The sequence below is a fragment of the Dipodomys merriami genome, unplaced genomic scaffold (genome assembly GCF_024711535.1).
Source record: "Dipodomys merriami isolate MVZ:Mamm:240054 unplaced genomic scaffold, mDipMer1.0.p SCAF_30, whole genome shotgun sequence".
Taxonomy (NCBI): Eukaryota; Metazoa; Chordata; class Mammalia; order Rodentia; family Heteromyidae; genus Dipodomys; species Dipodomys merriami.
The window spans coordinates 6,252,665-6,280,619 of record NW_027204493.1 but is presented as its reverse complement, the minus strand read 5'-3'; the positions used below and the strand labels follow the sequence as shown (position 1 = coordinate 6,280,619).

The 27,955-nt window shown below is 40.1% G+C and overlaps 1 protein-coding gene across 4 annotated transcripts in view; it reads left to right on the top strand.

Annotated features, from left to right (window-relative positions):
* Window positions 1-16,523: 16,523 nt before the first annotated feature.
* Dab2 (DAB adaptor protein 2) overlaps window positions 16,524-27,955 on the top strand; it is a 51,380-nt gene continuing 39,948 nt past the window's right edge. Inside the window, exon 1 of one of the 4 annotated variants that reach the window (XM_070041086.1) lies at window positions 16,524-16,796. The gene's annotated coding sequence lies outside the window, so the exon portion shown is untranslated. Of the gene's footprint in view, window positions 16,797-17,062; window positions 17,182-27,955 lie in introns of those variants that run through there. The other 3 variants (XM_070041084.1, XM_070041087.1, XM_070041085.1) reach the window with 3 other exon arrangements.

Sequence of the window (27,955 nt, the reverse complement as noted above, 5' to 3'; positions counted from 1 at the left end):
CATATGAGGCCTTCGAGTAACTGACCAACATAGAATTCTGAGTCCTTTAAGTCATCTCTAAGTATTCTCAGAGCCAGGAAGAAAACTCAAGGTTCCACTAAGTTCAAAAAACATCAGTTGACATCTGGGTTAGTTTTATGCAGTGTCTCCAAACTTTTAAAAATGTAAGCAAGTCTTATAGCTGGCTAACAGAGATGGAATGCAACAGCATATCTGCATTTGATGAGAAAAAAATCTTAAAGCTATTCAAACAAAGTAAGGTTGAATATTTAAAAACACAAAGCCTCAGGAAATACCTTTTACTGCAATTCTCCTAGGGAAAGTTGGAAAAAACCCTTGGGGCAGGGAGACATACTATAGAAGTGACTGTAAGGACTGGATGATCTGGAGGAGCCTGAATTCTTTAAGATTCTGAGAGGCTGTGGTTCCAGGAGTTATTCAGAATCTGTCCAGTTCAATTTTCCCCAGATGTAGCTCAAGTTAACCTGACTGAATGCCTAGGCCTCAAAGCTCTTAGCCAAGCTCAGCAGCTCAGGACTGCCCACATGGTAGTTCTGATTCCTGTTCCAGCCAATGATGGGGAAATAGAAGTCTTGCAAAACCTATTCCAGTATTTCCTGTTGGATAATCTCTGTCCATTCCCTCAACACACTGAAAGGAGAAGTGTACTGAATCCAATGTGGAAAAGCTTTCAAAACTAGGGAAGATGAGCCAGGTAGGAACAGTCTGCCAGTACACAGAGGTTGAAAACAGGCTGTGAAGAGCGTATTCATGCTGAGTTAATATTTGTATTTATGATGCTTTCTTATAATCAGTCCCTGGGAATTTGCATTTCAATTCAAAAAGCAGTCTTTAGGAATAAATTAGTAAAAATGGATCCACTCTAACCTGTCATTTTCCTCTTCTAATTTGAAGCTCTTTCTATGGGAGTTAATTCCCCCCCCCGCCCCACCCCCCCATGAGTCCTTCCCCATCTTTCACCCCCCCCTCCCGTTCACCCCCCCCCCCCCGGCCCCAGACCAAGAAAAAAAGCATTTGAAAAATTCCTGGCTGGGTTGCTTGCTTGTTTTGTGAATGACGTTTGTGGTCAGCTACAACATATATAGCATGCTTTCTTCTTATTGCTGCCTCTTTCATGCATGTTTTTGTAATTCTGGCATTTTTATGGAAGTGATTAAATATTATTTGGTCTCAGGCTGGTGTTGAAATAGTGGAGAAAATACTCTCTAGCTGAAATCTAGGACACACATTCATGCAATCAGAACCACACATACATTTGCATGCAATGTTCCTAAAATATGGCATAGTTTTGTTTCATTCAGCTTGCTTGCTAGCTTCCTCCCACACCCCCTTCCCCTCCTCTCTCCACCCCTAGAAGTGTGAAGGGAGGGAAGTGAAAGCAACCATAATTTCCATCTCATTTCAGGTTTACCTCCTAATAGAGGCAGCATTGTTTGGATGCCCAGTGCTCCTGCTTTTATCCAGAGTTGAGATTTGTTAAAATGTTGTTTCAAGTCTTATGCAGAATGACTGAAATAGTTCTGCAGGGTATCACTTTCCAAACCATCATTATTATGCTTACTCTTTTAGTAGTAAGTCATATTGATTTTGTGATTTTTATAGGAATATTTTTTCCCAACCCCACTTCCTAAAGGACATAAAGATGAAGAGAAAGAAAACTATGGTGTTTAAACGAAAAATTCCCAACACACTGAGTGGATTTAGTAAGTTCCAAAAAGGAGCAGTAATGTAATGTTTCCTCTATTGAATCAGTTGCATGCATGATAATATTTGACCAAAACAATAACTTTAAGAGAAAACCTATTTTTCTTACTAGAAAATGCAACTTCTCCTGATTCTAAAGAGAGAAAAATATGAAAAATTAAAATCTGGATTTAAGCCAGAACAAATTTTATGACATATTCTACAGATATTAGAAAAGTAAAAATGTCTATTTAATCTCCAATAAATGCCTGTAGATTTAATAAAAGAAAACTCATTTCCCAGGAGGTCTGATAGACTATCAGGCATCAAAGTTTTATGATCTAGCAATTGGATCTACAGAAGATTTATATTGTAACTGAAACGAGATTATATGTGAATATAGTTTTAAACCATCATAACATCTGTTAAACTGATATTGAGAACATTTTCTTACCAATTCATATTATTTAGTGGCTAAGAAATAATTTAATGACCTAAATTTATTATTAAGTGGTTTATAATCTGCTTTCAAATTTGCTTTCAAAGCATAATCTGCTTTCATAATGCCAATTTCTAAGGTGCATTTATTCAAACTCTATAGAAATCATTTATTATTAACCAAATAACATGTTTCTCTACCTGGCCTTGTATTTGTAATTTGAAGTAGTGTTAAGAAAGAAACTATACTAAACACCTCAAAGTATAAGATGATTTTTAACTCAGAGGCGAGCAATGTAACTCATTGGTATAGCTCATGCCTGACATTATATAGGCCTTAGGCTTAAACCTAGTACCTACCTGAAAAATATTTAAGATTTTCAAAAAAACAGTTGAAAGCAAGGATTTGATATGTTCAATACTATGTTTACAATAAAATTGAATATTATCAGTTTTAAAATAGATTTTTTTTTTCATGTAACATTTCTATGGTGATTAGTTTTTCTTTCCGTAACATTATGCAGGACAATTTTTTTTTCAAATTAGGAAAATGCCAAACATTATTTTAATGTGTCACTAAAAATTTGAGATTGATTAATCATCTGCCTCAGGGCTGGGTATATGATTGTGCTAGTATTAGATTCCAGGTCAACTACATCCCCGTTTGGAATACTCCTCCTTCAGGCAGAAAAAAATAAGTTTTCCACTTTTAGCCTACTCCATTATGAATAAATTACCCTATGATCTTATTTCCTCGTTGGAATTTGTGTTCTGTAATGTGTCTTGAATTTTAAGAGGAGCCATTCTGTGGAATGATACGTATCTTTGCTTACTTCTTTTGTTAACACAATACTTTTATTATTTTTTAAAGTCCTCAAATTTTTAGCAGGCTTGGACTTCTCTATGGTAGTTCAGCCTGGACACTATTCAATAGAAATGGAAAGTACCAACCTTCCAAAAAGATTATTTCAACCCATAAGGTTTTCCAATACGAAGGGTAAGCTTTCCACTTGATTTATAACAGGCTTTACTTTTTTGTAAACAAGACTTTCCTGCTGGCTTACCTCTGTTCCCTCACATTTTTCTCCTTGCTTGGATTGAAGTCTGTATCTCTTTCTGAGTTTTGCTCAACACTACAATGACTCCTGGGCATTCCTGAGCTAAGGAGATCCAGATGGCCGTGAAGAAATGCTGCTGGTCCCAGTCCCATCTCCCCTCGGTAAGGTGTTTTCACAGGGCATAACTGCTGGCTTAACTCCACTCTGAGACTTACACTAACCCCAGTAACAAGGCCAATGAAAGGCGGAGGGTCTCACTTTTACATCATATGAAATGCATTTAAACAGAGAAAGTTCTCTAAAGAAAGAAGACTACTAGAGTGACATGTCGATTTGACACCCCTTTGTAGAACTATTAAAGATAATTTCTAAAAGGACTAAGTTTTACCACTCATTTCAAATGGTTCCAAAGTGATTTTTGAACCACTTACAATATTTTGGATAAATTGCATTATAATTAGAAAATATAGCAGACAGTTATATAGTTATTTCACATTAGGGTGATTAATCAATTAATCTTATCATCTGCAAGACAGAAACAGACACAATCGTCTAACTTGCAAGAAGGATTTGAGAATCATGTTGTAATATTTTTGAAGTTCATTCAACGTTAAAATTTTATACAAATGGCTCAACAGTAACATCATCTTGAGCAAGAACAACATTGTGGCTGAGTTCTATCCCATTCTGGTCTCTGCCCTCAGGTGGAGGTGCTAGTAATATTTAAGCAACAGGAGGATAAAGAGACACTCCCTCCTGGCAAATTTCAGCAGTACCATCACGAGGTAGACTGGCTTTCTGTAGCCATGTCCTACTCGACCTGCAGTTGTGTACAGCAATAGCCTGGCTTCCTGAAGCCAGGCAGAAGAAAAACAAGACTCATCTCATCACACAATCACATGACAGCAATCTAGGAGTATTTCTAGGATTCACAAGCCCTAGAAAAAAATAGGTGCAGACTTTGTACCTATTTGTTCTTCTTGCCCTTTGTGGTGTGAAGCAGACAGGAAAGACTGGGTGATTTGGTAAATCATCTGACTTCAAACTAAATCAGTAACCTAGAGAAACAAGCACTTGAGAAAGAGTGGGGCCTCCAAGGGCCCCTGTACTTTATGATAAAGCAGAACAGATTTGTTAGGTTGGGCCCCATGGTTAAAAGAACGCTACTGATCCTTGAACCCTGGAGGATCTTCTCCAGCACACACAGATCTGGGTCCACCAGTGGAGAGCAGTCGGGTAACTAAAGCCTAACACTCTCTTACTCGTTTGTTTGTTTGTTTGTTCTATAAAATGATTCAACATAGGACATTCTCTGAGATCAATCAAAGAAACTTAGAAAATGAAATTATGACTTATTATTTTCAGGACCCAATGAATATATGGAAAACCATAAGTGAATGACTTAATGAAAAATCAAATGAGAACAGTGACCTTTATTTTATTATGCTCAATTTCAGGGACTCACCAAAGTCAAATTGTATTTTGAATCCAATTTATGACTATCAGTCACTCTGCTTTACCAACGTTGTTTGATTTCCCTTCAATTTGGAATATAGGGTAGTTTATTTTGAAGAAAAGTCAATGTATCAGACATTTTCACCTACAAATCTTTTACTACACAATTCTAGTATGCTAAAAATGACATATACAAGTATTTTAAAGAATTAATAATAATTTCTTGGTGTCCTCAATAACTAAAGTTTCCTGTTCCAAGGCTAGAATCAGAATCTTCAAAGTCACAGAATTGCATGTTTTATTTGGTCTCTTGTCTATATCTTTCCTACTGCACACCCTTTTGCTAATGCATTGAATTGGAGAAAGAAAATCATGTGTTTGGTAAAATGTACCACATGCTGAATTTGGTCGACATGCTGGGTAATCAGTTATCATCATTTAATTTGATCCTCCATGTGCTTTCTCTAAACTGGTAGATACCTCTAGGCGTTCGAATAGATTCCATATACCTCAAGTTAAATTCATAGCTAGCTTCATTCATAATGTATCCCACCAAAGAGATTTTTTTTTCAAGTGTCACATGGAAAGAACCAATTTGGATGTCTCATTGCCAAGTACAGAATAAAGCAGCACTAGGGCTAAGGATGTGGCTTATCTCATCTCTTGCCTATCATATGTAGGACCCTGAGTTTGATGCCCTGTACTTTGATTAAATTGATGAAAGAAAGAATATATTCTATACTTATTTAATCCTCTAATTAACCCTCAAATTAATTAATATTATGCTCTTTCCTCTCTCATACTCCCCCCTTTCTTGCTTGTTTTAGCCAATTACTATTGATCCAATAGCAAGATTATGTGCAGCTATTTTATCAAATAGAGAATTTGTCCTAGAGGGACAAATTTAACTGGTACTGTAAACTCATATGTGGGCAAATGTTTCTAATTTGGAAGATTAAGTGAGAAGGAAAATCTGCACTATGTTTGAGGAGGACATATTTTCCTGATAAGGAAATGTACTGCTTGAGGAAACCTTGGGGCTCATCTAGCTCTGTAGTATGGATACAAGGTAAGACAAGAAAGAGAGTTAAGGAAGTGAAGTAGAAATTTGAACTAGGATGGTTCTATTAGTTTTCTAGGGCTGCCATCAAAATTACTCAAAATGGAATGATTTAAAACAAATCAGTTCTAGAAGCTATAGCTTAAAATTGAGATTAGGTCAAGACAATTTCCTCACAAAGGCTAAAGGGAAAAGACTGGTCCATAATTCCCTACTCTTGTCTGATGTTTTGTTTTGTTTTTTCAATCCTTGGTGTCATCCATTGGGTTATGACTGTATTGCTCCAACCTCTACTTCTACCTTCACTTGATCTTCTTCCCTGCCTGTGTCCAAATTTTCCCTTTCATACGGTCACCAGTGATTGGATTTAGACTAATCCTAAACCTGCATGATCTCAGCTTAACTTTTGTGTGTGTGTGTGTGTGTGAGAGAGAGAGAGAGAGAGAGAGAGAGAGAGAGAGAGAGAGAATCTTAAAATAATGAGAACCTCAATGTTTCTTTTTTAATCTGCAATTAATAGGAATGGCTTCTATCAAGCCTGGACTTTTCCAGAAATGGGTTATCTATTATTGTATTATTTCATGCTCACAATTAATCTGTAGCACAAGTATCATCTCCTCTCCTGCAAAGATGATATTTAAATTGCACAGAAGTTAAGCAATTTTATCAAAAGTTATAGGAATAGTTAATGAGAGAGCCAAAATGCGAATCCATGTTTGCTGATCTTACCCTTAAACACCAGGTTCCACAGAGACTTCATTTGAGATACTGCACTTATCAGTATACAGTTAATGGCTTTGGCTGTTCTTGTCCAGGAATATGATGAAAGGAGACTCTTCAGTAGGCAAAATATGTATTTGCAGGAATAGAGGCTGCTCCCTATCCCATAGCCAGTGGTGTGGGAGAGCCGCTTTGGTGCTCAGGGAGCCATGTACTCACCCCTTTCTGACTCCACGTTCAGTAATGGTAGAAGTTTTATCACAGAGAAACTCCAAAATGCAGCAAATCAGGGCTTTTTAACTACGAAATCTTAGTGTCAGCCTTTTATTGCTTATAACTTAAACTTGATCACAAAAATATATGAAGAATGTGTGTGTGTGTGTGTGTGTGTGTGTGTGTGTGTGTGTGTGTGTGGAGAGAGAGAGAGAGAGAAAGAGAGAGAGAGAGACAGGCAGACAGAGTAACATTCTTAGCATACTAGATGTGAGTTGTATCTAACATGAGCTTTTTCAACCTGCTTAATGTTCATTTTAAACCGTACTAACAGAAAGTATCTAATTCTCAGATAAATTCATTTAAAAAGTTTGTGATGGACTGAGAAGGTGGCTCAGTGGTAGAACACTTGTCTTGCATGCATGAAGCCCTGGGTTCAATTCCTCAGCACCACATAAGCAAAAAGAAAAAAGCCAGAAGTGGCACTGTGGCTCAAGTGGTAGAGTGCTAGCCTTGAGCTGAAGAGCTGAGGGGCAGCGCCCAGGCCCAGAGTTCAGGCCCCACGACCGGACCCCCCAAAAAAAAAGTTTGTGATAGACCATTCCCTGGTTGATCTCAACAAAATGACTACAAGATTTAGAATTTTCAGCTGCAATTTCAGTATTTCTAGACCCTGATTTTCTCTCCTTTCCAAAAACCACACCTGGTATGGTGTTCCCAGATGGAGTTGCTACAACAGATAACATTGCAGTAAGCTTGATTCTCCCACACAGATGGAAGCAACAGCCACCCAGTAGTGTTCTGTTCTGTGGGTTTGCAGCAGTCCGGTTCCTCTGCCAGCAAGGGTATATGGTAAGCTTTCCTTTGCTGAGCCTGTCAGAGGCTTTTGCCTTTTACCAAAAGAGCCTAAGAGTTTAATCAGTCTAGATAGAAACCAAAGTGACTAATTTCTTCATCACTGGGAGAGCTTATTTATGTGGCGTTAGGTCTGAAAAACAGGAACATGTTGAGGCTTATTGGCTATTTTAGATTATCTCCACAAGTATCTCCTGCCACCAAATATTCTAAATCAATTTATAGTTTAAACTAACAGAGATGAATATAAGCACACCCAGAGACACATAGACACAGAGAAACACACACACACACACATACACAAACACACACACAATCAACATGATTGGAGCTCCATTTTGTTTATTCCCCTCCCTTCTCTCCAGAGGCAATTGCAACTTGGAATTTGTGATTTATCACCTCTGTTCTATCTACAATTACACAAACATTTCATTGAGTAAGTAGTAAATCATTTCATTTGTATTTATACATGTATAAATGTTATCAAACTTCATGTCTTCTTCAGAATTTGTTCTACTAACAGTCCACCATGTTGACATATACAACTCTGGGCCATCCCTCCATATTATCATCCAATCCCCATGGATTCACGGACCACAGTGTGTTTTTATTGATAGACATTTAAGTTGACTTCAATTTTTTCTATTCTAAGAAGTCTTAGACATATTTCAAGGGAAATGGATGAAAATTCCTCTAAGGCTGTTCCAGAAGTGTAATTTCTAAGTTTTAGGGTAAGCAAATGGTCCAATTTATTTATCATATTCAGAAATGTTTGCACTTAGGAGACTGAGACAGTTCAAGGTGGGCCTGAGCTACATAATGAGATCCTATCTCAAAAATGGTTTAATTGTTAAATGTTTAGGTAAGTTCACACGATCCTCATCACCTCATCATGATAAACGTTTTAGACACATTAATTTGCATCATTCTACTTAACAGCACTCTTAAGGAAGTTCTGATATTTCCCTCACTTTCTACAAATTCATCAATATTCTTCATATCACATAATTATTACACTACAGACCTGGTCTTTATACCTAGACACACCTGTGTCCTAACTTGTACTACATGCAAAATAGAATATAATGAGAAGCCAAGACACTATGACCAAAAAGCAGATTTTAAAATGTCCTTAAAGGGAACAAGAGTTTATATAATCCAGTATAATCTCATCTAAACTAACAAGATCAACAAAGACCCTATTTTCATATAAGGCACATCCTGAGACTCCAACTGGAAATGATCTCTTCCTACCTTGGCCAAAGGAAGAAGTGGTATTCACTTATTCATGACAAGTCTTCTGATACTGGAAAAGAGCTCTAGGGCTGGGAAGGTGGCTCAGTGATAGAGTGCTTGCCTAGCCTGCATGAAACCCTGGGTTTGATTCCTCAGCACCATATAAACAGAAAAAGCCAGAAGTGGCACCAAGGCTCAAGTGGTAGAGCACTAGCCTTGAGCTAAAGAGCTGAGGGACTGCGCCCAGGCCCAGAGCTCAAGCCCCATGACTGACAAAAAAAAAAAAAAAGAAAAAAGTGTTCTACTATTCACACATCTCCCTCCCCCACTCATGGCTGCTCTTGACCTGGTTACACAATCCCACTGTAGAGAGGCCACATGAGCAAAGCCCTTGGCAGTGTTAGGTATGAAAACCAGGCAATAATTTGTTGAGGCTTATTAGGCAGGGGAATCACCTCAGTGTATCAGCGCCCTGCTCAAATGCCCTTCCACTAGCCAATGGCTTCCCCATGACAGAGTATCCATAAGAGAAAATTACTTTCCAAGTATGGACAGCTAACACAAGATACAGTGAACCATAAATGCTTCCACTAACCACTAGACTTATGGAACAGAGTAGGGCTGCAAGAGCCAAACTATTCTAGATCATCCGGGCAATTTGACCTAGCATTTTTCCTCCTTACCAAGACATTAAGAGTTTTTGACCTAACATTTTTTCCCCCTTACAAACAAGACTGCTTTGCCTAACCTGTTCGACAATGATGTTGAGAGAATAAATATCAGATTGGAGTAAAAGACTCAGATAAAATCTCCAGATAAAAATGAATAGGAAGAATGAGCAATGGAATTTAGCTTTGTTTTTGTCCTATAGGATCTTTTGACTGCCCAATGAAATGAATAGGGACCTTTCTAGAAGAATCCATGTGTACATAAGCTTCAAGGTAATTTATACATTAGAGAATCCTGGAATCTAGAAAATGGATCCTTTCCAGTTTCAAATTAAAAGATATAACTTAAAGCTGGGAGCAGCTACTCAAGAGGCTGAGGCAGGAAGATCCCTGAGTACAGAAATTCAAGATCAGCTTGACCAATATAGAGACATCCTTCTCAAAAAAACAAAGAGCAACTTTGAACCTGAGTTTTGAGTGTACAAAACAGGTGGTGTTTCCTCCTAATTCACAAGTGATTGCTCCACCTGACAACTGAGGTTGCTAGACCAGTCCAGAAACCTCAGGGAATCCTGTGCACCTGGGAGTGTTGGAGTAGGGATTTAGATTACACTGGACATCTGTCGGTCAATAGGCTCCTTTCTCAATCACAGTAATAGAAATAAATAATATTGATATTAACTTTTTCTTTCTTTTCCATATCTCCATTTCAGCATATAATAAAGTTGGCCCAATTAAACAATTTTAGTTACTCAGAAAATCAGTTTTGATATCCTCCCATCTAAAGAATTGACCATAACAAATTTCACTACAGCCAGAAGAGCATAGTTGTCGAAACACATGACTTAGAAACGATGGAATTTCTGATTTGAGTGGTATGAACAATTTGACCAAAAAAAAAATAGTTTTCCAAAATAAAGTATGGTCACATGCTCTCTAAATTGCTTCATTTGTAGAGTTCCAAACTTCCCAAACTTTTTTTTTAATAAGTTTTTTATTGTGAAAATACCATACAGAGGGATTATAATTACATGAGCAAGGTAATGAGTACATTTCTTATCAAGCATTGTTGCCTCCTCCTTTGTTTTTCCCCTACCATCCCTGCCCTCCCATCTCCACGACTACAATCCCCCCCACCCCCACCCCCCACTCCCCCCCAAAGTTGTAAAGTTCGTTTTTCAACAAAACATCTTGTACATCTCATTGGTGCAATGGGTTCACCTGTATCCCCATTTAAACAATTTGTCTTTTCCCTTCCCCTCCCCAAATTATACCAACATCAAATATAGTGAAAACAGGGGTTATACTGTGGGGGAGGGACACACAAAGCAACAAAAAAAATCACATAATAAATAATCCAAATTCATTGACTTGCCCACTGAAAGCAACTGGGAGAAGAAACTAGAAGATACTTATTTTAGAGATTAGGAAAGTGAGTCCTAGAGAAGTAGATGCCTAGCCTATCTCATCATAGATATGGAGCCTGGACTTTAAGTCCTAAATCCCACCTTCTCATCAGGTACTCAATAGGTAGTGTCTGCTTTCAAAGCGTCAAGTGGAGATGCAGGTTGACTTTGGGGTTGCACAACCTTATCCCAAGAATTATAAACTTCTATTCTCTTTTTCAGTGTGACTTTATACTGGGAGCAGGGTGGAGTTGAAGAATTGCCTCCATCTGTTCAAACACAGTGAATCTCTCCATGCTTTTACAGAAATGCCTCAGGTCTCTTTAACAGTATATAGTGTCTCTCATTCCACCAAGGGCGAGGAGTGTAAGTCCAACTATGGACATAGTTGTTTATGCAAACGGCTACTATCAGATCTGTCTTCAAAAACAAACTGTAACTAATGAGGAGGCTGGAGGGACATCCTCATTAGAGCCAGGATCCTACCAGAAGGCTCAGAAAAAGAGAAAGGCCAGTGGCTAATGACAGCTGGTAGCTGCGTCTCCCTACTAGACCTCTCATTGTACAAGAAGATCCCTTTCCCTTTCCACAGTGTGTCCATTCCACATAGAATAACAAAATAAATGTCCTTGACCTCAGGAGAGATGAGAAACTTTCAAAGTGGTTCCGAAGGCCACAGCATCAGGACCCCAAAGTGCAAGAGAACACACAAATTCCCAGGTATTACACTCATACTCACTCACATGTGATCACAGATATCTGGGAGGTAGGTGAAGCCTTTGCAGCCAATGCCCAAGGTGATTGTAATAAATTATGAATCTTGAGAATGCTTGCTCTAGAAGCTAGCATGGACTATTAGGAAAACTGATGAATACTCACTTCTGAAAGATCTAAAGATAAAAACCCTTGTAGAAGTTGGAATTTCTTCCACATCTCCTTTTTCCTTATTTTAAAATCATATACTATGAGTTTTTGAAGTTGCACAAACCTGTACAATATCATTTCACAGTGATAATCAGTGTATCTATAGCACCATAGAGACTATTTCAATTTTTTTGCAAGCCTGTCATCCCTTTCTCTCTTTCTTCATATGCTATTATCTCTGCCAGGACAATAGTAATCTGTTTCAATCTAGTCTCCAGCCTCCCTTTTAAATAAAAGCGCGTGCGCACACACACACACACACACACACACACACACACACACACACACACACACACACACACACACCATTTATTGTAGATATTGCTTTTTGTCCTACTGAATTAGGAACATATTTTAAATTCCTTTCTATATTCGTTTGCTCACTCAACAAAACCTAATAAATTACTTCTATATTACAAGGTTTAACTCTACTTTATTCTCTAAATTGTTGAATAAGATCTCACATTGTAAATGAACCATAACTTATTCAGTCATTCCACATTGATAGGCACACCTTGTTCCTAGGCCTCTACTAATGTGAACAATTCAGCAATTAACAGTGTTGTTTGTTAAATATTTGCTTCATTTCCAGTGTATAGGTTCTTACTAATAAGAAAGAGAACTGCATGAGACTTAGTTAGAACAGCAAGTATATTAGTATTCTTGCAGGGCTATATGTATTAATGTATTTAATTTACAGTGTATTTTTATTTCCAAATAAGACAATGACAATAATAATAAGACCATAATTTGCTTTCCAAATAAGACAGTTATTCACCTAGATAAAGTACTTTTTCCACTTTACCATTTACTCTTAAAGCATGCTTTAAGTGACATATCACCACTCTTGAACAAGAAAGATGAATGAGCAGGAGGACTGTGTTCAAACCCTAGTACCAGCAATAAAGAAAAATTTTCACACACATGTATATGCATTCAAGTATATATATATATTCTATTCATATCTATATATACATATAGGTATATGTACAGGTATGTATGTACAAGTAAATAGTGTAATTGGTTATATAAATCTATAATATTGAATTTTAAGTACATTTAATTTCATAATTTTCTAATTTTTATAGGTATCATGTTCTACCACCAGAGTTTCACTAATCTTATAAGCACAGGAAATGAGGACTGAGTTATGGGGTACTGGCAGGTGTGTGCATGCACAAAAATAAATGAAAGCAACCAGCAAAACAGAAAGTCTATTCTCCAAATATTTAACAAACATTAGATTAGATAGATGGTTAGACAGACAGACAGACAGGTAGATAAAATCTAATAGGATCCATTTCTTTACTGTATTAAATATTCAAGTCCAGTCAAGGCCAAAGAACATTTTCTTATTGGTCCAAGCCATTCTCTTACTTTTTCTTTTCAATGACATGGAATGGAAGGTGACCTCCCTCATTAGATGCCTTCAACAAGACCATATTCATTTTCTTTGGTGTGTGTATGTGTGTATGTTTCACCAGGGCCTCAGGAAGTTATCCAGGCTGACCTTGAACTCCTAGGTTTAAGGATTCTTCTATCTCAGGCAGAACTAAAGCAGCTAGTTCTGTCGACATGGGCCGCTTTTCCCAGCTTGAATATTAAAGTTTCAAGCAGAGTACACCGTTTCCTTTGTGTCCAAGTCCCAAGTGCCATCTATTGTTTGTAGGTAATGGCAGGATTGGAAATGGGAAGCTGAAGGAAGACAAGAACAGTAGAAAATAAGATAAAGAAGATGTGTAGAAGGAAAGAAAGTATTAGATCTTGAGTGGAGGAAAACAGCTTAATTATGGAAGGAAGACACACACATAGGGTAGCTTGCACAGGCAGAGTTGCTGTGGAAGCACATTCCAGGAAAATCTTAAGAGATTACTTTAATAATAAACCATGCATTCTTCGGCAAACTGTCACGGGATTAACTACCCCTTTCCTAAGCTGGGAGTGCAGTCCATTTTTTTAAAGTTTTTTTTCCCCCCTTCCCTCTCACAGCAGGTTTTACGCAAAGGATAGTTGTCTTCTAGAGACTTTACTTTTTAACACATTGAACTTGATTTGCTTCTTCTTAATTTTCTAAACATGAATTTCAATGGTGATAAGAAAACATCATGTTTCAGCAGGTGAATGTTTGGGTGGGCTTTTGATGTGATTCATCAGATGCAAGGGAATTCATTTTAACCCTACTCAACAGTGAACAACTTACATGTGGCAGGAAATAGTGTTTCCTGGAGTCAAAAAAGAGTTAAATTTATTTTCATTCTCTCTCTCTTTCTCCTCCCCCTCCTTCTCTTTCTCTTAATGTGAGCAGGACATTGAATTACTGCCAGAAGCAATATCAGCACCCTAGAGATATAAAAATACACTTGGAACCAGAGTTCTTCTCCTCTGTCAACTTTAAGGATTCCTGTGTAAACTAAGAGGTGTCCATTTTGTGTTGTATGTATATGCACACTGCTCACAAATGAGCTGTTTTCACCAAAGTCTGCTCTTCAAACTTTAGCTCAAAGCAGATGAAATCATTTTCCTTCTTGGGCTTCTTAGACAAATCCCTTCCATTTGGTGGGGTAGAGTAAACATAAGTTAATATTTCCTGCTAAGTCTTTGAATTTAAGAAATAGTTTTAGGCAAGCACTTCTGAGTTGAGAAAATATTACACATTAAGGTTCAAAAAGATCCATTTTTTTGGTACTGTCAAAATCCCTAGTTGCCTGAAATCAGCTGCCCTTTTTTTATTTTTAATCCCTCAAGTTATGTAGACTTTAGAAATAAAAACCCTCCCTTTACACAGCTAGATTTTAGAAGTAAAGCACTCTATCCCTAGAGGTACCAGAAGTGAAGTTCCCACTTCAATGTTATGAATGCCTTCATAGGACTAGAATTTATATGCTTTTTTTCATTCACACGAAGTAATATATATTTTTTTAATCATAGCAAATTACCTCAGAGCAATTTGGAGGACTGGCAGCACCCCTGTCTCCTGCACACCCAGGTGTCGGGGGATGGGCCTAGGAACAGGAGAGGCCCAAAGGGGCAGCTGTGCTGTGCTGAACACTGGCTTTTCCAAGCCTGACCTACTTGCGAGCTGGGCCTGCCACTCACATTGAGCTCCCCCAAATTACACAGTGGCTTTGCAAGCCGGGGCTCAGCATGGACCACAAAATACATCCTTGGTGTGCCTAAGCCCGATTTGAACCCTCAGTTTCCAGCAGTAAGATGCAAGTCCATTGTGATGCTTACACAATAAGAGAATAACCCCTTCCCACACAAGACACAATTTGGCATTTTTTTAAAATTTTATTTTATTTTATTTGAGAACATACTACAATTTGGCATTTTTATGGTTAGTATACTCTACCCCCAACTTAAAAAGAACAAAACAGCTACACCTTTCACAACAATAATTTCATCATTCTTGACATGCACCAGAACGTCTGTGAATGTTTTATAGTGCTCCTGATTTCAAAATACAAAAGAAATTAATTCCTAGTTTCTAAATGTTCACTATTCTTTGCAAGACTTGGTTGAGTCTTGATAATACTTTATTACTCATATCTCATAGTTGTTGTTTTTTTTTTCTTGAAGGCACAGAATACACCATGGTAATTTATGCAGATAAAGTACTGTGTTGTTCACACAGGAATGTCGACACACTGCAAGGGAATCCAACATATCATCTTCGTTTATACCAGAATTATAACTTATTTAGCTGGGTGCTGGCGGCTCATGCCTGTAGTCCTAGCTGGCTCTGGAGGCTCAGATCCAAGGATCACAGTTAGAAGCCATCCAGAGCGGAAAGATCTATGAGATTTTCATCTCCAATTAATCATCCAAAAGTTGAAAGTATCCTTCTGGCTCAAGTGGTAGGTATAGTGACTGCTTTGGGCGGGAAAAGAGACAAAAAGAAGGAGAAGTTCTGAGTTCAAGTCCCCAGTATGAGCACATAAACAAAAAAAGAAGAAAGAAGGAGGAGGAGGAGAGAGAGAGAGAGTGGGGGGAGAGAGAGAGTGGGGAGGGAGAGAGAGAAGAGAGAGAGAGAGAGAGAGAGAGAGAGAGAGAGAGAGAGAGAGAGAGAGAGAGAGAGAGAGAGGTTATTTGAGATCAATTTTTCTAGACAGGAAAATGTGGGTTAAAATGGAGAGAGCCCGCTCATTTGAGATAGGTTTTCTAGACCTGAAAATATAGGTAGGAAGAGGGAGGAAAGGAAGAAGGAACGGGCTCCTTGCGGTAGGTTGAATGGATCTGGTCCTGACACCAGTTTCGTGGGCAGCGCATCGCTGGGCGTCCGTCTGCAGGATTCGATTTCAGACGTGAATAGGGCGCGTTTGTTGCACACGTGCACGCGTGCACACACGCACACGTACACACACAGCTGCCCCTCCAGTCTGAGCACCCCGCCTGGGCAGTCCTGGTGAGCGGCGGGCAGGAGCCCCGCGCCCCTCCTGGGGAGTGAAGGCGGCTCTTTGTTCGAAGCCCCCCCGCCGCTCCCGGGGGCCGATCCCGCGAAGGGACGGGGGAGCTGCGGTACCCCGATCCCAGGCCATCCCTCCGGGCTTTCCCTTTCCTGTCCTTACGTGCACCCCCCCCCGCCCCGCCGCGCCCCGCGGGGTCCCCGCCCCGCGCCGTCCCCGCGGCGGGCTCCGGGCCGCCCCGGGCGGGCGGGGGGGGGGAGGGGGGTCCTCCCTCCTCCGACGATCGCCCCCAGCCGGCCGGGCTCGGCCAGCCCCGGAACCGGCCCTGTGCGCCGTGCGCCGTGCGCCGGCGGCGGCGGCGCGAGTTAATAAACAGTTAAGTTTGGAAGACCGGGCAGACACGTTGAGGGGGAGTTACCAAACCCGGCAGCAAAAACATCCCGGCGCATTCCTGGGGCGCCCGGGGCTGCCAGCATCTGATTAGAACCATATCTCCCTCGCGCCGGGAGTGGCCGCGCGGCTCCCAGGCTCCCGGCCCGCGGCTATTTAAGCGGAGCCCACCGAGTCGGCGGCCGCTGCAGCCGGGGAGGCTCCGGGGCGGCCGGGCGCGGGACCGTCATGCGCGCTTCGCCCAGGCGCTAGCTGGCTAGCCGGTGAGTCCGCGGTGCGCCCCTTCCCCGGGCGGTGGCTCCACGCTTGGGTGCGACCTCCTCGCCCCCCCTTCGGCTAACTTCTCCCGCCCCCTCCCCTCCCCACCTCCACCTTGGGCGCAGAACCTGGGGGAGGTGGGTGGAGTGGGGGGGGGGGAACGGACGGGCGGAGGAGGAAGGCGGGGGTGCGGATCTTGGGAAGAAGAAGGGGTGGGCCTGATCGGGGCGATCGCTTTCCGAGGACCGCGTTTACCTAGGAGGTCTGGTTCCAGATGTGGCGTTAACAAGCGCCCGTGCGTGCGCGTGTGCGCGCGCGTGTGTAAGAGCTCGGCGGGCCGCCTCGGGAAGACGCCGGCGTGGCTGCGATCACCTTCTTAACTCCCGAAAGGTGTTTATTTTATTTTAATTAACTCGTGAATGGAGGGGGGGGGGGACCTGGCTGGTGCCTGTGGTCCTGCGGGTTGACAGCATCTGGGACTAGAATGTGAACTTTGTCTTAGGCGGGCATTCCTGAGAAAGAATCTGCCCCGGGGACTTCGGGAGCTTGTTCCAAATCCCTGAAGGTGTTCGATGGCGCTGGCCTGACTGCTGTAAACGGCTGGAAAGGGCGGGATGGAGGTGGGGGGGGGGACTGAGAATTGTCCAGAATCGGGGGGGGGGGGTGATGAATGGGTTAAATCCTTGGAGTCGCAGTCAAGCTAGCGGTTTCATGGGTTTTCATCGCATCGCTCTGTCTCTGTTACTTGTCTTTCCTTCTTGACTTCATCCTTAGTGTGGAATTCTAGTCCTTGGCCGGATTCGGCAGGGAACTCTTGGAATCCAAAGGGAAATCTAACTGGATTAAAAACACTTACAGAATCTCGACGTTATCTCCACGCTAGCCACCCCTGCCTTCCCCCTTTCACCCCCCTCTCTCTCCTCTCCTCTCTCTCTCTCTCTCTCTCTCTCTCTCTCTCTCTCTCTCTCTCTCTCTCTCTCTCTCTCTCTCTCTCTCTCTCTCTCTCTCTCAGTGTTTGGAAGGAAAAGATCTGCTCTATGAAATGCGAAGAGCAGGAACAAGCTTCCAGACACATGGAAAGACTTAAAAATTATGGAGGGACGACTTCATGAATAGTAAATGTTGCTGTTGCTCTATAAAGTGACTTAATGAAAGAATTTCTGGCCCCAATCAGGCAAAGTAGGAGAGTGGGGGAGAAGGAGGCAAGACAACTCAAACTGAAATAATGGCCCAAGAATGAAGGCAGCTACAAAAACAAACAAAAAACAATGTCGTGGAGATGTCTGACATGATAAGGCTCCTGGAATGGCTTTGATGGGGGATATAATTGATCTTGCTTCCAGTCTTGAGGTGGGCTCCCCACACAGAAGGGTCTACTGGCAGTTGGAGAAGGAGGAAGGGGCTGGGGGAGCCCCCCCCCCCGCAGCTACCAATGGCTTGTCCTCATGCCCCCTTTCTTCCCCTTGATTAGGCTGCCCTTCTCTGACCCGATGCCCACTCACCCCAGCTTCCCTCTCTCCCCTCAGTGAAGGGAAATAAGCCTCAACAATGTTGTGAGTTCATTGTCTTGAGAATATGGGCTTTCCTTAAGTATCTGTAGAAAGACCTTTTTGGTAAAGTACTGGGTATCTGAAAAAAAGAAACACTGCATTTCATGAACCTTGGAGAATATAACGTCTCCAGGAGAAAGCACAAAGAAGGTCTCATGGTCTTTTCCAAAGCATATTGCAGGAGCAGATTCCAGATTCTTAGTTTCTTCCTAAGACCAACTGGATTCTTTCCTTCTGTATTTGCTGAATAACTTCCTCCTTTTCCTCCTACTCTGAGCCCTGTCCCTTCATATCCAATCACTGTCCTAGAAACTGGTTATTCTTAAACTACACTGCAGAAAAGTGGAAAAATGCTTTCTACCTTTGAGCTCTAGTATGTATTCATTTGCCATTCTGTGATGATTCTGTGTAGTGCGGAGCACACACAGTTGATCTTTACCTGAGGAGATGAACGAGGTGAAGGAAGGAAGACAATATTCATTAAAAGCCATTCCTGATACGTGAAGGACAAAATCCAGAGTTTGCATTTCTACCACAGACTTTATGGGTTTAGAATTTAACTAAAAGTTCAAATTCCTGTTCATTAAGCCTATTTGGTGTCTTGCTCCAAAGGTTGGAGGGATTTCAGTCCTTTTATTAGAGTGGAAGAGTTTTGCCTTTAAGGCTCTTGGTTGGTATGACAATGGTGTAGGGCCTCTGGAAGTTGCTGACTGGATGGATGGTCAGGGTGATATTTCTTGGCCTGCTTACTCATGCCTGAATTATCTGAGAATTAAGAGAGCTGGGGAATGTATGATTTGCTGAGTAGCTCATGGCCAGTAGGAGTCTTTGTAGAGAAATAGATATTTAATATATTGCTATTTCATTGCTTATCTGTTCTTGTATGTCTGTAGGCCCAAGTGTGCAACTAACTATACTTTGATATGGTTGGGTTTTTTTTTTTTGTTTTTTGTTTTTCGTGGGGGTTTTGTGGGTTTTGTTTTTGTTTTTTGGTCATGGGGCTTGAACTCTGGGCCTGGGCGTTGTCCCTCAGCTTTTCAGCTCAAGGCGAATGTTCTACCACTTGAGCCACAATGCCATTTCTGGTTTTCTGGTGGTTCATTGGCTATAAGAGTCTCACAGACTTTGCTGCCCGGGCTGGCTTTGAACCAAGATTCTCAGATCCTAGCCTCAGCTAGGATTACAGGTGTGAGCCACCACACTGGTAACCAGCACCTGGCTAGTTTTGTAAGTGGGGTGTGTGTGTGTGTGTGTGTGTGTGTGTGTGTGTGTGTGTGTGTGTGTGTGTGTGTGTGTGTGTGTGTGTGTGTGTGTGTGTGTGTGTGTGTGTGTGTGTGTGTGTGTGTTTCCTTTCATTCTTTCAACTGGGGGCTTTAATTATTAGTATTCTTAAAGACAAAGCTAAGATGCCCAAATATGTGGGACAACTACTTACTGAACACTGAGTTCTCCAGGTGTTTAAGTTGTCCTAAGGCTAGCCAGAACTTATATCTCCCTAGCTAGAAGGAGAGTTTGCAAGGTGACTGTCCAGGGAGGTTTAGGAACTGACTAAACACAAAAACTTTCTATCCCTCAGACAGAAATGGAACCAGAATCAGATTGGCAGTATGAAACACCTGAATAACACAATGTGGTATTTTAAAATTCTTACTAGTGTGGCTGTATAATTTTAAAGTTGAAGCAGTGCCACTAAATGTTACAGAGGTTATTCAGAGTTACACTAAGATGGACTAGCTTTGACATATCCTAAGTGTATTTGAGACTTCTAAGTCATAGTATCCTCACAGATTAATCATGTGACTCTGAAGGAAAGTAGGCTATCATGTTTTATTTGGGAGGTAAAACCCAGACAAATGGCTGAGCAAAGAACTAATAATACTGGGTGTAGACACGAAGGGCTAGCTTTCACATTGTAACTGCTGCCTACTACTTAGCACAATTGGTTAGTGACTGAAGGCCTGTGTTTTGAAGTCTCATTCCAAATACCATCTCCACAACTTCTCTAATCTGAAGAACAATAGTGCCTATTCCTGGATTGTTGGGAAGATAAGATAATCTATTGATTTAGAATACCTTGGTTAATAGATGTTAGATTATTTGTTTCGGCCCCCTGAACAACTGAACTGTACATTGCTATGAGTACTGAAAGCAAATGGAGAATTTCTTCATCAAAATAGGATACCACCTACCTACCTACCTGAAAAAAATGTTAATCTTTCAAGCACTTAATATTCACAAAGTCAGAATGTTAGCTTGTGTTCACGCTAGAACAGACAGAGAGTTACTCTCTGTTCTCAGCCTGCTGTTTGGTTTGGTCAAAATGACCTCTTGTCTTGTTTAAGTCTTCCCCACACCCTCTCAGACTCCCTACAGAGAAGGAGCAATCCTTCCACTGAAGTCAGCAGTCTAGCCAAGGAAGTGGGAAGGGAGGGACCACCCGGACTAAACTGAGAAACTAGACTAGAATTGAACATTTTTCCCAGGACGTGCAGGGCCTCGTCCTATCCTTGCCCACATAGCTGGGCAGGTTGCCATGGTTACTCCCCCTTCCTCATCCTTCTCCAACCCTGGAAGGAAGCTTGCCTCTAGACCAAGCAGAATCGGAACAGATTGCTTCCTGGTTAAAAAATGGAAATGACTAAATGAAGTAGGATCTCCTCTCTACTTGCATTACCCTCTTCCTATCCCTCAAACTTATTTGAAGCCCAGGACTTTGTCCCCTTTGCTGATTCTTACCCTATCTAGATAGCAAAACATGGAGGCTTACACAGTTTCAAGGAGAAATTATTGCCTCAATATAGAAGCCACCTGGCAATTTCTGTCTACTCTCATGACTGACACAAGCTATCTGGGGGAAAGTAACCTTTAGCTGACGTCAGCTGGTAAGAATTCTGAGTAATGGGGCAGTGGAACTGAATGTTACCAGGAAGCAGAATGGATGACGAATGTCATTTAGATTTTCAGGTAACCACAAAATGAATGGAGAGAGTAAGGTAGGAAGCAGTAATTCTAGAAATTTGAGCCTGAAATACTGTCCAAGAACTCAGCACTAGGCTACCTAACTACCATGAATGAAGGCACTGGGTTCAATCCTCAACACCATCAAAAGTAAAAAACTAACGAAATAAAAAAATACAGCTAAACTTGGAATACATTTGGGTAGTGGAGATGTTTTTAACATTCTCTTGATAAAATGTACCTCTATTTTTTGCTCAGCAAGCTGATTTAGTGTTACTTTGGCATTGGCTTGGATCCTCATGTGACAGATTTTATGTGGCTTAGACTATCCATAAATTCACATGTAGCAAATTAACTCTCAATCTCTCAAGATTGGACACTTAGCTCAGTGTGTGTTTCATAGATAAAACATTTCTAAGGCCGTGGTTCTTAAGAGTGTGGTCCCCATGCCAGCCCTACTGAACCGAACTCAGAGGAAGGCTTGGCCAGCTGTATTTCAACAAGCTCTCATGTGACCTAAAAGTAACTTCTATAAATCACTTTTATGATTCAGTTGTTCAGTGGAAAGTGTAAGAAAATATTTGAAATAATGCTTTAAACTAGTCATGGAAATAATGAAGCAAAAGCATTTAAACACCATGGATGAATCTTAGGATGTAGAAAGATGAAAAAGTACAGTTATCTAACTTGGTCATTTTCCCCAATATCTCAAATTTTGCCTTCTTAATCCAAAGAATACCAATATACGCCTTTGTTTTGTCTTATCACTCCACTTCTAAATCTTTTGTCCTCTGCTCAAGTTTTTAAAGAGTATAATTAATCTCCATTTATTAGGAGACTGTCTTAGTTATTTTTTTTAAACTCCAGTAAACCTACCCTTTTTTCTAACTCCAGTAAACCACTACCCTTGAACCAGATGGTTTTCTCTAACCCATAAAATATTTTGTTTTGTTTTTCATGCTCTGTCCAGAATACAGATGAAGGCCCCCCATAAATGAGTCTATTGCACTTAATTTTTATGGAGCCTTATGTTTGACTTGACTTTAAATAACAGGAAAGAGGAAAAAAAAACATTTCTTAGTGCTAATATGATTAGCTCTAAGTGGTAGAGCTAGGATTCAAGCTTCAAACTTTACAAATGGAATCCCCATGTTTATCTGAATAATAAGTATCATGCCACATTTGCAGTGGGGAAAAAAAAAATCATAGAAGAAACCAATGAAGCAATGTCCAGAAAGTCTAACCATCAGCAGACCTTCACTGGAATTACAGCTCTCCCATTTCTCAGAAATGCTACTCAGAGTTTCTGGCCCTTAAGTCCCACACCCACCTTGCAAAACTATCCTAAGAATGACTAGTCCTACACAGAGACTGATGTTTGGCCGGGATCATACTTCAGACTGAAAAATACAAGGGTGTGATCCTTCAGCAGCAAATTGGAGCTCTGGTTTTGAGGAGATAGGTTAGTGGTTAAGACCTTGGGTTCTGAACTACAAATGACATGTCCACAAGCCAGCTTTGCTGTACAAGAGAAGAAGTGTAACATTTGAGTTTCATTTTTTTCCATCAGTAAAATGAGTTGCCTTGAAGGTAAAAAGAGAAGGGAAAACAAAAACAAGATTCCTTAGAGCAACTGAGGCACTTACTAAGGTGATATTAGAAAATGTTCTCATTTTTTGGCGTTTTTTGTTGTGTTTTTTTTTTTTTTCTTTTTGGTTGATCATAGGCCTTGAACTCTGGGCCTGGGGACTATCCCTCAGCTCTTCAGCTCAAAACAAGTGCTCTACCACTTGAGTCACAGAGCCACTTCTGTTTCCTGAATGGTTTATTGGAGATAAGAGTCTCATGGAGTTTTCTGCCCCGGCTTGCTTTCAACAGCGATCTTCAGAACTCAGCCTCCTGAGTAGCTAGGATTACAGGTGTGAGCCATCAATGCCCGGCTCCTTGATGAGTTTTAGACAAGCTAATTTGTAGAGAATTTACGCTGAAAATTTGACCACTTTTCCTTAAAGTCATGAAACTATTGAATGTGAGTTCCAATAGAATACTGCAGCACTTCATTCATAAATGAGTAGAAATGAACATTAACTTTTAAATTACCACTGTAATATAGGCAAGACAGTTAAATCTACTTAATCCATACCCTTTAAACTGGAAATTGAAAAATAATCCTTTCCTTTCCTTGCTCCAGACTGGACTCAACAAACCTTCCTTCCTTCCTTGCTTCCTAACTTCCTTCCTTCCTTCCTTCCTTTTTTCCTTCCTTTCTCTTCTTTCCTTCACTTCCTTCCCTTCCTTGCCTTCCTTCTTCCTCTGCCTTCTCCTCCCCCCCCCTTCCTACTCCTTCTCCTTCTCTTCTTCCTTAATTTTTGAGAGAGGGACTCAGCATGTAGCCCAAGCTGGAACTTTGCAGCATCCAAGTGCTGGGATTGCAAATGCATACCAATGCATTCAGCTTTCATTTCTCATATTTTTAAATGTTTGATTAGGACTAAGTTCTGTTCTGATTGCTTGTGATATGTAATTTATAGGCTAAAGTACATTTTATTTTATGCTCTTTAAGTAGTTTTACAAAGGGGGTTCAACAAAATCAGTTTATAAATATAACTCATCTTGGTAGTGCAGTTTTTTATTTTGTAATTTTGATTAACCTTTAGTGCAATAGAAATAAGCCAAGTGTGTTTGAATATATACCAGATGGTTGGCATAGTTGTATGAATAACACTGAACCAGGTGGGTTTTTGGCTGCAGTGTTAAACCATACAGTTGTTCTGCAAGCCAGAAGATCAGAAATCACAATGATTATACATAGTAGGTGCTCCAATGTTTATGCTTTAAGGAAAGTCATGGTTGTACTTTAATTATATCAGCACTGGATCCTATTGCTGTTAATTGTTTTATTTTTATTGTTGCTGTTGTTATATTTCCTTAAATTAGTTATTCCCCCCTTGTCCTCTAAAATTGGATTTGGTTCTATTTGATCTCACTTTTGAAACAGAAAGCAAATATGTAGCTAATGGGACAGGCTCATCTATCAATAGTTAAGTGATACTGAGGTTCCATTTTCATTTCTACCTGGATCAAGGTTCAATTATAGGTAAGACTCAGAAGACATGCTTATAGTTTCAATTTAAACAGCTATTTTAAAATTTTATTTCATGTCCAAGGTACCTTGTACAGTGTATTTGTCTTTTTTTGGGGGGGGGGTCGGTCATGGGGCTTGAACTCTGGGCCTGGGTGGAAGTTCTCAATGATAAAAAAAAAAAGGTTGTTATTGAAAATTGGATGCAAATATTGACCTTACAAATGCTGGAGGACATATGTCAAGTGCTGTCTACAAAAAAAGTTATAGAAAAATATAAATGCTTATGTAGCATCTAGTTGTTTGTTTGTTTACTTCTGTGCCAGTTCTGGTGCTTGAACTCAGTGCCTTGTGCTCTTGCTTGTCTTTTTCATTTAAGGCTGGCACTCCATTACTTGAGGGATACCTTCACTTCTGGCTAAGTCTCATAGACACAGGCTAGTTTCAGACCATAATCTCTAGATCTCAGCCTGCTGAGAAGCTAAGATTATGGGTGTGGGACACCAGCCCCTGGCAGAATTTTATTATAACTAAGGGATAAAGGGTGCTACATAGCTTAAGAGGAAGAGTCATTGGGATTGGCCTTTAAGGAAAAGATGCAAGTCAGATAAGCAAAGGTCAGATGAGAAGATGCAGTGTAGGAAGTAACACAAAGAAATCACATAGGTGAGCAAGTATAGGTTTTGACCAAAGATTGAACTTTGAAAGTTTGGCCAAGTGAGAACACAGGTGGCAGAGAGCTATGAGACCCTATTGCATGGAAAGAAGAGATGACTTATACTAACCCATAGATATCAGACTAAGAATTCAGATTTGTATTTGTTAAGCAGACCCCTTCATTTAAGCAGAAAAGTTACATGTTGACTCAGAGGAGTTAACCTAGCTATGAGGATGCATGAATTCCAGTGGAGACTGATTAGCAACTAAAAAAGTATATTCCATTAAAAGATAACAAAGTAAAAGTTATTTAAATCTAATTAATGAGCAAAAGAATATTCATCTTTGTTGTTTCATTGCTTTTGTGTTTTGTTTTGTTTTGTTTTTCACACAAGATTCAATATGTAGCCAAGGCTAGTCTCGAACCTTCTTGCCTCAGTCTCCTGAGCGTCAGGATTGCAGGCATGCTCCACCCCCACTTCATTGTGTGTTGCTCAGTGTTTTAAAGTACACTGCTCTTTACCAGACTGTGTAGGCCCTTAGAAAAGCAGACAAATTATTCTCTACCCTCAAAAGCTTTGCTGAATTGAGAGGAGAATTTTACATGAGCCAAGTGATAAGTTACAGCCAGTGTGGAAAAAATGATATGGCTCATAAGGGATCAGTAGAAATCTCCCTGAGACTACACATCTTGTGTGAGCTTTAAATGACACATAGATATTTAAGTAAGTGAAGAAAGTCAGTGTTAACAGGGAAGGAAGACATTAACAGGAGCTTGGTATATTCTTGTCTGTCTTGAGGGAAAAGAGAAGAAAACAATCTATCTGTATAGCACAGGTGGCTCTGCATTTGTACAATCTGTAGCCTGTTTGGAAAGGCCTCTAAATTTCAAAGTGTGCATAGTAGACTCAACAGTGATACCTGCTTAATACAGGAAAATTTGACCCACAGGGCACAAAATTTAGGGGCAGTCAGACTTTCTTACAACTTTTATTCTTATAGGAATCCTTTTGAAAGCCTGGAAGAAAATGCATCCTGTAAAGTTTATACCTTTTCAACCTGAGGTGTTTCAAATTTAATAAGGAGTATCTGTGCTGTGTGTGTACAAAAGGTAAAAATAGACTGCAGTGTGAGTCAGATGGGTAGTGAAGGACTATGCATATGATACAAGGTGGTACATCTTATTGGGGAGGGGGAATTTGGCATGGTATTTGTCCTACTTAGGCAAAGTTGGGGAGCTTTGTTGAAACTCTTTATAAAGAAATGTGTTGTAGGGATGAAGGGAAACATGTAAATAGAGGGTCATTATGAAACATGGACCAGTAGGGCTTGTTAGATGGAGCAGACATGTAAATAATCTATAGCAAAGTAGCAAAGTCTTAGATTCATGGTGAGCTATACAGCCTATACTATCATAGCCCTCTTAAACACAACAATGTACAAAATAAATTTCAAAGTCCATTCCCAGTTAGTGAACAGCAATGCAAACACCCAGTTTTCTAGACAAGGACTCTTTTTTACAGCAATAATGGATGTAACTATGTTGTATTTTAGAATCTGGATTCTTACACTTCATGCATACAGCTAGGACTTATGAAAACTTACCAAGATCACTTCCTTGATAAAAGTGACATAACTAAGTGTGATTTTATATTCCCTTGCTAATTCTCTCGGAATGAGGTAGCACATTTGAACCCATACCAGCAGAGGGAAGCCCTGATTACATTTTCATAATATTGTTTCATTTAAATCTGATGTTTAGTAGTTGGATCTCCTTGGAAAGTGACTCTTGTATTCTTAGAAAATAGGGTGGTTAAGAACATGTTTAGTTTCAGCAATAACATTTGCATCACCTCCGAATTATTTGCGCCTCTGTAGTGACAACACTGAACGTTAAATGAGCATAGGATTTCTTCTTTGTGCTAATGGAGATGGTGATGGCTCAGAACTTGGGCTTTTCAGATAACTTTGCAAGTGATAATCTCTAATGACCTGTGTATCACATAATTATCTCCTTCCTCAGGTGTTGTCAGAAAGGTGTACTTCCTGCAGCAAAATGGCTACAGGACACTCAGCAAACAGGAAATGCAAATATCCCCCACCTAATGCTTCAATCTATAATTTGTAAACTGTTGAAGGATAGTAAAATGAAAGTGATAGCTTTTCATGGTTGATATCAATGAGAGTGATTTGAAATGAATTCTTTGAAGGAGTATTTATTTTGTTTTCTCTTACAATGATAGGAAAGAAGCTTTCTATCCAAATTAGAAACATTTCCTTCAAAACACTTAGCATCAGTTATAATTATTACTTGGTTGTTCTTTCTTCCTGTCTATACCTGAGAGTATTTCTACCCACTGAGAGCAGAGATCATGCCTGCCTTGATGCCAAATATAAGCGCAATAGAGTGCTTTGAACATAGTAGGCATTTGAAAACAATAACCAGATGGCAAGATAAATGAGTAACTTAAGCCACTTTCACTTACAAAGTTAACCATAATTTATTATAGAGTGAACAAAATGGAAAGCCTTCGCTTGTCTTATCGTGTTGGTGTAAGTAAAAACAGTTCCAAGCCCTCTTTTTGAAAAAAAAAATTAATTAATAATGAACAATATTCATGTGCTGTTCTAGTTTATATCTGCTCAGAGCCTGAGAATGGCAGACAGCTGTTACTGAAATTCTCCAGATGGTGTGGTCTTTCCAAGCTATGGTTTAACTTCTAACAATGGAAGACTCATTTTCACCCATATGTCTATCAGACTTGGTGGATGCAAGCACCTGGCTAATACAATTGCAAGGAAAAGTTTTCAAGCTGATATTTGATCCAAAGATCACACTTTAGTCTTTTGTTTCTGCTTTTAAAACATACCCACCACAAGATTGTTGATTAAATAACCAGTTCAGTAGAGATAATAG